At 39.5% G+C, this 13080-nt stretch overlaps 1 pseudogene; it reads left to right on the top strand.

The window, feature by feature from the left end:
• The first annotated feature begins 7563 nt into the window (after nucleotides 1–7563).
• Nucleotides 7564–12774, top strand: LOC148783169 (auxin efflux carrier component 1 pseudogene; annotated as a pseudogene).
• Nucleotides 12775–13080: the final 306 nt, after the last annotated feature.

Genomic DNA, 13080 nt, shown 5'->3' with positions numbered 1-13080 from the left:
GATGATTGAGTTTTTGACCTGTCACCTTGCAAAAAACATCAATGATGTACCTAATGGTCCTCGTCGCTGAGGTCGAAGCCTCCCTGAAGATGAGGGCGTCATTTGCATAAAGGAGGTGAGTGACTCCATAGTTGCACCCCGATGGTTGCACCCCGATGGAAAAGGAGGGGGGAGTGATTTGTCGACAGTAGTGGCATCGATCAGTCTACTGAGATAATCCATGACAAGGAGGAAGAGGTATGGGGATAGAGGGTCACCTTGTCTAAGGCCTCTCTTACTCTTGAAATAGCCCACAGGGGATCCATTATGCAAGATAGAGAAGATGGTGTAGTGATGCAATGAAAAACCCAGGTTATAAAAATGTCTAGAAACCCCATTGCATGTAGTCTGTTGGATATGAACCCCCATGAGACCTTGTCATAGGCGTTGCTGAGGTCCAACTGAAGACACATCTTTGGTCTGGCTGAATTCTTGTGGCACAAGGAGATTAGTTCGCTGGCCATGAGGACATTATCGGTGATTAGCCTCCCTTTGAGAGATGCAGCCTGGCAAGAATAGATTTGTCCATCAAGTACCCTTCTAAGTCTGTTTGCCACTATCTTACTAATAATTTTGTACAATACATTACAAAGGTCAATTGGTCTGAAATCTCGCATAGTAGTGCGGCAGGAGACTTTGGGAATCAGACATATGAAGGTAGAATTAAGGGCATTGAGAAACTTTCCTTTATCAAAGAAGTCCTTAAGATCACTTAAGAGATCATTCTTGATAACATCCTAGTTGAACTAATAAAGCTCCACCCCTAAGCCATCTGGTCCCGGTGCACTTTCTGATTTTATATCCCATACGCACTTTCGAATTTCCTCCAGGGAAATTTCATTTGTTAATGCATCACAGTCTTCCTTTGTAAGGCACCTATCTGGAAGGTAATCTGCAGCCATGGGACTCACTAGAGTGGCTTCCTGTGTCTTAGGTACTAAAAGCTCCTCAAAATATGCAATGATGTGGCTTTCAGTGGCTTTAGGGTATGAAATTTGGTTGCCGGTGGAGCCTTTGAGGAAGAGGTTTTTATCATGCCGCCTTCTGACTATGGTGGACATATGAATAAATTTGGTATTAGAGTCCCCCTCTTTAAGCCAAATTTCCCTTGATTTTTGTCTCTACATACTCTCCTCATGTGCAGGATATTGTTGCAATTGGGATGTCAGCTGAGCTTTTCCCATGGTAAGGGAAAGGTCATCAGGATGTTCATTGAACATATCATGAAGGGTCGAGAGCCTATTTCTGGTCTCTCTTATCTTGGTGTCAACTAGTCCAAATGTCCTTTTGTTCCATCTACTGATATCCCCATGCAGTCTTTTGAGTTTGGCTGCAAATCTATACATAGGGGTGCCCTCAAGCTTTACCCGCCAAGATTGTTTAATGAGGTCCATAAATCCGAGGCATCCTGCCACATGGTGAAGTATCGGAAAGGTTTAGGGCCAGGTGATGCGTGGGGACAAGGGAGACAAGTAATGGGAAGTGGTTTGAGGTGCCTTTTGGTAAGAGTTCAACCTTGACCTTCGGCATTGCCAACATCCATTCTGTATTAGCCAGAGCTCTGTCAATTCCCTCTCGGATGCACCGAGACCTTGAACTACTATTCGATCATGACAACCACTCTCTCAAGGAACCCAAGTCAACAAGGGCACAGTCCACTAAATTTTTTGCAAAACTCTCAGGGTTTGGACTAATTGCATTTCGACCACCACGCTTCTCTGACCGGTCCAAACTAGAATTGAAATCCCAAAGCATGAGCCACGCCCTAATGATACCGAACTTGATGTTCCGTAGGTGGTCCCACAAAACCTCTCTCTGGCACATAATTTCTACCATACACTCCTGTTATGATGAACGACAGTCCAGTGGTAGGTCGTCCAATGGCAGGTCGAGACACCTTGGCAATAGTAGCTTGGTCATGGACATTAATGATGTTAATAGTATAGATATTGGGGTTCCATAATAGTATAATTCGTGATTTTCCATCTATCTCATTGATCATAAAGGAATTATAAAAGCCAAGCCTCTTAGACCATCTTCTTGCTAATGAAACTTGCATTTTTGTTTCCAAAGAAAGCACATTCCAACATCATAATTTTTTATAAGATTTCGAATATCTGATGTTTGACCAGCTGTATTGATTCCTCTAATATTCCATGACACGATAGACATGATAAAAAGTGAAGAAATAATTAAGAGGAAGAGGTCGAACCTGGGGAGCGACCCCCCCCCTCTTGTTGCACAACAGTGGATTTTCTCTTTGAGGTTCTTTGTGCCTTCAATGTGTTGTTTTTCTGCTGGTCCATATTAGCTCTTGTCTTTGATGTGGTCTTAAGAGAATAACTTGCATCTTCAGCACCTTGTCCTCCACAGGTGTACCAGCAACATTTGGGTTAGGTTGCTCGACATCGGCTTCTAATATAGTAGCAGTCCTGTGGGTGTTGACGGACGAGTCGTTAGTCACAACCCTTCTCAAATGATGGGGAATGAATGCTGGTTCACCCGGAATTTCGTTGACCTGCAATTGTGCACCATCATCAGCAAGTTCGAGAACCTCATCTTTCTTAAGGATTTGAAATGCAAGAATCATATTCATTCTCTTGTGCTTGTTTTTATGCTTGCCCGACTCTCAACCTTTTATCATTATCAACATGGAAAGTATAATGGGAAACTGACAATAAGTGTATGTTTTTATGAACAATGCTTATTATAAAGTGTCTACTGGAGCAAATCACAACAGAAATGGAGAAGGATGTGGCATAGACTGAAGAACTGGAATTGCACACAGTTTATATGGTAGAAGTCAAATCTTGGATAAACCTTGGGGGAAGATCACCTAGTTTTGGGAGCTTTGCTCAAGGTTAGCTACCTTAGTTTCGGGAGTTTTTACTGAGGGTTAGCTGCCTTGGACCTCAGATGAAGTCCCATAAGAAGCATTCCCTAGATGTTATCCTGATGGATTTGGAGAAAGCCTGTGATATCGTTTTCTATATGTTTTTCGATTAAATTTTGGAAATGGAAATGCACATAGGAAGTGGTTGAAGGCTTTTATCTAATTGGTTTTGTTCTCCACATAGTTATCAAATATGGATGCTGGATGCATATCGTAATATATGGACGCAATGAGCTTGAGCTCGTTTAAGTGGGCATACATGATGTACCCGCTAGTAGGTGCATCAGCACAACAGGGCACTTTAGCCCACGAGCAATGGAATATGGTCCACTCCCCCCTCTTCCCAAATTTGTTTTCCTAAGGGGGTTTAATAATAACAAAATCGACATTATTTTTTCATTTTTGATTTTTCTAGCAAAACTAGTGTTCAAAGAAATAGACCGCCTGCATAGGCACCCAGGGGGCCTCGGGTTGCACGCCTAGACCCGGGTGCCCCATTCTGGGTGGCTGTACCTGGTTGGGTGCCCAGCGGCTAGGGTCGTGGCCCTTTTTTTGATTTTAAAAAAAACCCAAAAGGGAAAAAGTGCTAGTTTTGACCCCCATAAAAGCTTAAGTAGATTATGGGGGTTATTTTCACCCCTCAAAGTACGAAAAACACTTTCTTAAATTTCATAGCTATAATCAATTTTTTTTCGTGGTTTGATTCTTACTAATGATGAGATGTCCTCTCTCTTCTTTTGTAGTTTTGTATTTCATCTTTATTGCACATCTTGTTTTGGACTTTAGACATTTGGATGTTAGACTTTTTGCGTTTTTGGACTATTTTTTTGTTTGTTTTCTTCTTTTGTAAGTTGGTTGAAGACTTGGAGAGTTGGAGTCATGTTATTATGGAATATGGAGAGTTGGAGACTATTCTTAATACGTAGCCTATTAGACTTTTAACTTATTGAAAAGTTTGTATGATTTGAATTTCGAAAATTTGTATCAATTTATTCTTAACATGCGATATGTTATATGTTTGTGTATACAAAAGTATGTTACAATACATACAAATGCAATAACTTCCAAAATTGGCATAAATATATGCATATATGTGCGTTTGGACAACACATATGTGTATATATATATAGAGAATTTGTACTACTGGGCGCCTGCCTAGGTGCCCACTGGGTGCCAGGCCGGCCACTTAGCATTTTTTGAAACCTTGGCAAAACTCATACTGGCGACTAGCGACTTTGAGTTGCTTTCATGCTTGCATTTGAGGGATTTTTGGGAACACACATTGTCCAAGGGCTGTGCCGCTTTGATGCAGCCACTTAACGCATTATGCGGCTGTATTTAGAAACTATGGACTAGGTCCGTACTCTTTTTCTTTTTTTTTGTCATTATATTTGGTCTTGAGCTTTTGAAATGTATATCACATAAATCATATGTTTGTGTTATTCTTTTTATTCTATAAAAATTTTATTCTTATTTTTTCTTTTTACCTCATAGGAAGTGATGCACCCGCATTGCAGCTGCATCAAGGCACATAGCACATCATGTTGGTCCATGGGCATTGATGGGCTTACTAAAGTAGCTAAACATGGCTTGGGTTATTGTTTGCTTCCTGTTCCTGTTCAGGGTTAGTTATAGATTCTGTGGGTTCTTTGTGAAGGGAACTTGCATACATCTAATTGGACATGTTGAGGCTAGTCAGGGTGACAAAATGGTTGGCTTTTTTCATGGCTAGGATTTAGTCTTTGAATGAAAGCCTTTCTTGTGAGCCTCTTAAAATCTTTGGATGACACCCTGGGCTTTATTTCAGCACCTATTAGAGATCCTTGTGCAGGTAGTAGAGAAACTCAAAAGGATTCCAAGGAAGTTCCTTTAGTTGTGCAATTGTGAGTCTCACGAATTTCATTTGAATCGCTGAGAGAACTTGTGTAAACCCAACTGACATGGGGGTCTGGTGATTAGGTCTTTGAGGCTGGAAAACAATGTCCCTCTAGGTAAAATGGCATGGAGATGGCATATACAATCTCCAGTCATTTTTCTTTTTTAAATGGCATTGACAGCAGCTTCAAAAAGAAAAATGGCATAGAGATTCTATGGAAAACAGTTACTGAGGCAAGTAAGATCATTATGGAGGGTAGAGAGTTGGATAGATTTTCTAAGGTATGAAGGTGTAGAGTGGTTTGAAGTTGAGCTTAATAAATTTAAATTTCAAGAGAGCATTAAGTTTGGTTAGAAGGTGATGGTAAGCTTAGTCAATTGTTGGCATTTTTTGCAGGAAAGCTCTGTTATAGGGTCTCTTCTTGAGCATTAATAGGCTGTAATGCCATGTTTGTATTTCATTAGAGACCTTAAGGAAGGGAGTTGAATCAGTTAGTTTTCATCTGGCTTCTGGGGGTTTGACTAGATCACCTTCTCTTGAGATATTGTAGGTTGTTTCTAAGTAAATTCATTGTCTGCAAGTTTTAGACTGAAGATGTTGGTGAATCCTTTGGGGATCTGATTACTTTGTTGTGATTTGTGATTACTTTGTTGTGATTACTCAATATGCATATGGACTTCTCTTTTGCAGTGATTATCTTTGGATGCCAAACCTAGTAGTGAACTTTCATTGCTCCTGGATGTTACGCGTTTCTCACCAAACAGATCAGCCACTCTATAGATTTTGTCCTTATTTTTTGGGCCATCTGTAGATAATGCAGTAACAGAATTTTCAGGACTGTGGAACTGTGTATAAGATGGGGGTTAATATTTGGATTCATGATTATATCAGCTATTTGGCTGTAATCCTTGCGGGATCTGTAGGGATCAGAGCTTAAGACTTCATGAGAGAGACTGTGGTGCCATATAGCAAAAGTTTGAATTCCAAGCTTCAAGAACCTTTGTGCCTTTACCAAATGGTTTCTTAAAATCGAATGTTTATGATCAGTGCTCAAAAAATCAAACCGGCTTCGGAAACCGGCCAAGGGCCGATTCCGAGTAACTGGTAAACTGGCCGGTTTAACCGGTCTAACCGGCCAAGTTCCGCCTGGTAGATAAAGTGTTAAAAAAAATACAAAAACAATATGGAAAATATATTTAAAGTATGATTAAACAAAGCACATCTAAATGAAGTCGAAAATTGGTGAAAAAAATGGATTTAATAAAATCAATTAGTGCCTAGGGGTACTTTTAAAATTTTCCAAAAAAGTTGGGAAAATGTAAAAATAAGTATTCATGGCCATAACACTTTCCAATCTTTCCAATCTTTGCCAAAATGATAAAAATTCAAATATGTATTACAAAAAGATTCCTTATTTTTTGAGATTATATATATATATATATATATATATATATATATATATATATATATATATATATATATATATATATATATATATATATATATATATATATATATATATATTATTTTTTATTTTTTTTAATTTTTAATTTTTTTTATTTTTTATTTTTTTTAATTTTTAATTTTTTAATTTTTTAATTTTTTAATTTTTTAATTTTTATTTTTATTATTTTTTAATTTTTAATTTTTTTTATTTTTAACATATCCGTCCGGATAACCAAAACCGGCCAATACCGAAACTGGCCTATGCTCGGTTCCGATCTAACAGGCCGGTTCCACCCGGAACCGGCTGAGTTTGCATACGCTGTTTATGATATCTCTTCTAGATAGTCCTAGTAGGGCATCAATCCCACACTGCACATTTCCCTGGATACCTATTTTCTTTCCATGCCAATTTGTGACCTTTACGATGTGTACCTCACCTTTATCAGTTACCAGGAGAATTTAGGTAAAATAGTGAGTGAGAAGGGGAACCATTGGGGCAGAGTTGTATATATATTTGGAAGGTTGATGGAAGCATTACTTTAAGGGGTGGGTAGGGTATTTGTATGGAAGAAAGGCCAACAATGACATTATTTCTCGGCATTGAATATTTATCCTAATAATTTGTATAGGCGATTATGTAATGAACATTCTGCATTATGTAGAATGTGGAATTGTTGTATTGACAGAAGGGAAATTTAAGGTGGCAAGAGAGGGGGCCTTGTTTGGGGTGGTCTTGAAGAGGAAGGGGATGAAACTTAGGATGAGGGTGTTGTTATTTTCTTTCCTATGTAAGGAGTATTGGTTGTGCTTTTGTTGGTTTGGCTTCGAGTAGCAACAAAAAAAGTTGGTACCGCTTTGGGTATGACAATCGTGTTGCATGGTTTTGACATTCTATGACCTGGTTGTGACGTTTCTACATGCATTGCTATGATATGTATGATATGGATACAACATAGCCTTGACGTTGGTTTTTATTAACTGAAATTTCGTTTTAGAAACTAGTCAATAGTGATTGCTAATTGATTGGGGGTGCTTTTCTAGTTGACTAAAAATGAGTATTGAGCAGGCCAAAGACTTGCTAATAGTGGATGATGAATGAGTCTAGAGGTGTTATGAGTTTATAGTGGGCTAGAAACGCATTAAGAAATGTTTAGGATTTCTCGGGTGTCTCCTAATGGTTGAATCGTTCACTCCTCGGTAGAGCCAGATAAAAGAGAATGAAAAAGGGTAGGGAAAGGAGGGGGCCTCTTCTTATGCTTGTCCTGGCATGGCATTCATTCCTTCATACGGGGATCCTACCTTTGCATTAATTCCTTCCCCCATCTCCGGCACCACAAGTATCCATCAATCTACTAAGTATCTCCAATCCACGGGATATGAATGAGCCTTAGAGCCTACTACTCCACCACTAGGATCCATAGAGGCTTATCCGATTCATCAATCTCTGTTGCTTCATCGAAAGAATGGAGGCCTTGTTCAGTGGGGAAAAGGATATGAGAGATTCCCGGTCACTAGCAAATCGAACTAAAGACAATAAGGCATAGGGTTTTAGGTCGAGCGAATAGGGGATTGGCAAGCAAGGGTTAAGGAACTATTCTTTGACTTCACAACTGGAGTGTTGACTCCATCGCTCTACTGATACACTTGCTGCACGGCTCGCTTCTTCATCCTTACCTTAACATCTAGCTCCTGACATTGAAATGCATCGGAAATGTTCTGTGGCAGTCCTTGATATGATACTCCTTGGCATTGGTAAGAATGACAAACAAATTCTTGAGTAGTGTAAGAACCTTATCCAATGTCGTCAACCATCCATTGACCAACACCTTGATAGTATTTGGATATCTGAGATCAATTGTCCCCTAGAAAGATCATCATCATCATTTTAGCCTTTTCCCAATTAATTGGGGCCGGCTACATGAATCTTTGTTCTCCATTCTGCTCTATTAAGGGCCATGTCCTCAGTGAGGCCGTAAGTCCCTATATCTTTTCGGACTATAATTGTCCCCTAGAAGGATCAACATATTTAAGGGGTTGATGAGATGATTTTTTTTGAGAAAATCCTTAAAACTATCCCAATTCCAAATTTACCAATAAGATTGAATCTTGAAATGAGAGGCTTAATCTGCCAAACAATCTATGGGACAAACTCCTTGTCCCTAAGATCTCTCCTAAGTTCTTCTTGAACTAGGACACTAGCTTAACTGAATCCTTTCTACGCTCATATCAATTAGAGGCTTTGGCCTTGGGATAGGATCATAGGATGCAATCCTAAAATTAAAGTTTCAAAAAACGGTCACCCCGCACCTAGGTGCCCAAGACACCTCTAACCACACGCCTAGACCTTGGTGCCCCATTTTGGGCAGCTTGACCTTGGCGGGCGCCAACGCCTAGGGACATGGGCCTTTTTTTCGATTTTTAAAGGTGCCCAAAAGGGCAAAAGGGGTAATTTTGACCCCGCCAAAAGGATTAAATAGGTTATGAGGGTTATTTTCAACCCTCCAAAGTTAAAAGAACACTTCCATATGCACTCAATCTCTTAGCTTTACTTATTTATGAGAATCAAAAGTATTTTTTGTGGTTTGAAGAAGCTTCCTAAACTTTTCTCTCATTATGGAATATGGAGAGTTGGAGACTATGACTAATACATAGCCTATTAGACTTTTTTAAATTTTGTGAATTTTGAAAATTTGAGCAAGTTTATTGTCAACATGAGGTATTTCACATATTTATATATAAAAAAGTATGTTACAATATTTTCAAATGCTATAAATTACAAAATTGACACAAATAGATGCATATATGTATCTAAAGAATTTGTACTACAGGGTGCTTGAGGTTCAGAGAGCCTGCCTGAGCGCTGGCGGCCCAGCCCCTAGTGTTTTTTGAAACCTTGCCTAAAATTCTAGGAAAGAATTACCAAGTTCTCAATCATTGCCCTGGCCATCATCGTGAACCCTGTAAACCTACAATCTCCAAAGGTAAAGCTGAATAGCCTGATTGACTGTCTCAACAACACTAATAATGCCCCTTACACGTTAAGGTCCCCAGATGAACTGCTTGAAATTATGACCTGTCACTGCAGTTTATGAATCAGCATATTTGGATTCAATACAACTCCCAAAATATTTGATGCCATTGCTGATTAGAGCCCACTTCCTCCTACCTTTTATCTGCAATCAATTTGCATCTCAGACTTGCATACTTCCATTAATAGACGGAAATCTCTGTCTTCACTGCCTTGCAACCTCTATTGGATACTAAACTCTCATTGTGGCACCTACATCATTTAGCATATGGACACAGGACAGTATATGGGGTTGGTTAAGGTGGATCGGATGGGTGCAGTTGTACCAACTGTTGATTGTTTTTCTATATTGGTTCCTCACTTCCTCTTATATCATTCCACCAGTGGATCTCAAAATCTCGTTTGATCTTACCAATTGAGGGTGACCTAGCTAGATATGTAAAAGGAATCTATCTTGTTAACCTTCTAGTGATGTCCTCTTAGAAACTTTAATACCCTATGTTCAAAATCTTTCTTACTTTATTTCCTTGGCAGGAGACTCTTCTTAGCATTTTATGACCATTATTTGCTCAAGTCAAGCTGACAAAGAAGGCTTGCAAAAGGCAAGCCTATTGACTATGCATGTCATCTCCACTGTGAAACCTTCTAAAGGGTCCAAATGGGGCTTACCTTTAGATGATCAATGAAAAGCTTCACCAATGAGAGTGACTAGGAATGGTTGGGGGAATCTCGTTTTTTAGACCTTTAGAGTTATCAGCAAAACCTTTCGGAGACCCATATGGATTACTTAGAACTGTGAAAGGAAGCACATGCTGTTCTCTACAGCCTTCATCCAGCCCAGACTGCTTATGTTCAACTAGGAATCTAAGATCTATCCTGTCTTCATGTTCAGATAAACTTGTATAGTATATTGTTCCTTAGTGTTCTACAGAGAGAGCCTTAGCCTAAATTAACAGGTTAGAGGTCTTCGATGTTGTGTGCTGCCCTCCACTTTTGGTACCGCGGCATTACAAGTACCTTTGAAACCCAGTTGATTTGAGTCCTGATGGATTTTGTGGAATGACTCCATTGTTTGGTCCCCACTCTAAACCATTTCGGATGTAGATTCCCTCTCATGACTGAGGCAAAATTTTCCATTTGAACCTCCTTAAAGATGTGCTCCAGCCACATTACCATACTTATGGATCCAACCAAACCATTTGGATGAAATTCTTTTGATGGCTCTATAAAGTTATTAACGCCCCACCCCCATAAACCCACAATCTCATTCTCTAGTCTTCCTCTGGACTAGACTACCTCCACGAGAACAACCTATTCCCTGCTGGACTGGTTTTCCTGGCTCATATTCTGGTGAGTTTTCCAGTCGTGGTCACCCTCTCCCTATCTCTTCATTGGCTGTCTTTCAACTGTATCTTCATTCCTTTTCATTAGAGTGAAATCTCAAAACTCCCTTTTTTTTTTTCCATAGTATGGTTGGTCCCATTCTTCTTGTACCCATCTTTTTGTTAAATACCCTCCCTTTTTCTCAATTCTCTTCCCTATTCCTATTGTCGTCTCCCCTCTTTTCACTTTCTCTCTTCTTTTTTCTCTAGAAAATCCACTATTTTTTGCATCAATCTGTTGATACTTTGAATATCAAAAGTTTCAGAGGATTGGTTGATCGGTTGGTCCCATTATTATTGAACTCTAACTCACTTTCTCATATTTCCCATTTTCCCATTTTCTGATATTTGAAAGCCTCTTTTAACCCGAAAGCTCCACCTAATCTGCCAGAAAATATTTTTCAATCTCCGGGACTGGTTTTTCTGGCTAAGAATCTGGCAATCCAAACCATGGAAGTTTCAGTTATGTTACTTGATCATTCTCTTTCTAAACGGGGTTTCCTGCTTTTCCTCTATCCTCCCAAAAAACCCACTTCATTACCTCAATAATCCCAAACTCATCTCCAAAAAACAGTGTTTTTCTAGAGAGAGAAATCAAGACACTTGAGAATTTCTAGAGAGTGAAACAAAGGCAAGCAATATGAGCACGGGAAGTGATCTCTTCGATTTTTTAACAGTTGTCCTTCGCTGTGGTCTTGATCTTAGCTTATTGTGTTGTAAAATGAGGAAAATATATGGTCCAGGCCAATGTTCCGGCCGTGTTACAGATTCGTGGCCTTATCCTCTGTTCCTCATCTCTTTTATCTTTCATCTCAACCAATAATACTTTATACCAGTCCATGACTTCAAGGTTTATAGCAACTGACACTCCGCAAAATCTCATTGTTCTTTCTGTTATATTTGTTTGGACGAGAACCAGTTGAAGGGGTTGTCTTGAATAGCTACTACTCTATTTGCTTGAATGCTTTGCCACTCTATTTTCTCTCTCCAAACAACCCAACACTCTGGTTATGCGTGTTCCGCTCAAAGGGATGCATGGCACCTTCTCTGGCTCTCTAATGTTGCCAAATTGTTGTACACTTTGATGCTCTTTCTCTTCGAATTTAGAGGAGTGAGGCTTTTGATCTCAGAGCAATTTCCCGGTAAGGCTGGTTCCATCATATCATTTGCAGTTGAAATCAGATATAATCTCGTTTGATGGGAGAGAGCCATTGCAAACTGAATTGGAGAAGATGGGAAGCTCCATGTTAGAGTGAGAAAGATAACTTCTTGTAGTTTAGAGATATTCTCTTGGTGATCGAAAGGTTTGAATTCAGAAAACTTCATAACCCCAAGTCCTTCAAACCTTACTAAGGCAGAGATTTACAGTCTTCAAATCTTTGAGGAACCAACACTGAGAGGTTTGAGCATTAATCAAAGTCATTTTTTCCAGGGGAAAAGTTTGCAGATACCTGAAATTTGGGAAGGAGTTGAGGAAGAGAGAGAAAGATGTGTCATAATCTCCATAAACAGAACCAGGGGAAGACAGGGAGGAGAGAGAATGAAGTTGGAAGGGGCATTTCAATGTTTGTTTGGAGCCTGATTACTTCACTTGGCTCAGAGGGAGGGATTCATGTGTTATAAGAGGAGTGTAGTTTGCGCATGAGAACCATGGTGGAGCTGAAGCAAGATTTGGGATGGTTCCTAATTGCAATGAAATTTGTTACAAGAAGCCCACAATGATAGTTATGACAACTTTGTTAGAGATGATTTCAGCTTTGAAACAGGCCTTTGTCATGGGGTGATTTGTCTCTTCCCAGATATGGCCATGGACCGAGTCTTTAAAGTTTAGTTCAAGCTCAACAGCTGAGCTCCACCTAAATGAGTGTGCTGACTAGGGTCGTTCTCATCATGGTCTGGCGCAAGCCTAGTTGAAACCCTAGTACTTATTTGAATTTCATTTTTTTTTTCCCCTTTCAGCTGGTGCATTCTTATGTCTTTGATTATTGCATGTCGGATCTCAATTCTCTCTGAAGTGGCCATGTTTAGTCTTTCACTTTTCACATCTCTACAGCCAAGGATCATTGCCTGTGGAAATTCTCCAAGGAGTTATTCCCTTTGTTTTTGGCTGAGGAATACAATGTGCGCTATGGTATACCGAGCACTAGGGTCATCTCTGATATGCTGATTGCTCTACCTATTACCTGGTCTACTACATTTTTCTTGGATAATTCCTTGACAGTGGTGGCAAATCCGCCCAAAAGCCACTGTCAAGGAATCTTCCCAGCTTCAAGGATCATTATTGCACCTTATGCACTATAACTTGACATTTTTCCAATTTCTCCCCGTCTCTGTGTTTTGGAATTCAACACACTTTTCTGAGTTCCTGATCCAGTTTGTGATGAAGATTGCGGTTGAACAATTTAATTACGGTGAT

This window comes from Amborella trichopoda, chromosome 2 (genome assembly GCF_054954075.1).
Source record: "Amborella trichopoda isolate Santa Cruz 75 chromosome 2, AtrichopodaSantaCruz75HAP2 v2.0, whole genome shotgun sequence".
NCBI classification, from domain to species: Eukaryota; Viridiplantae; Streptophyta; class Magnoliopsida; order Amborellales; family Amborellaceae; genus Amborella; species Amborella trichopoda.
This window is presented reverse-complemented; position numbering and strand designations above follow the sequence as displayed.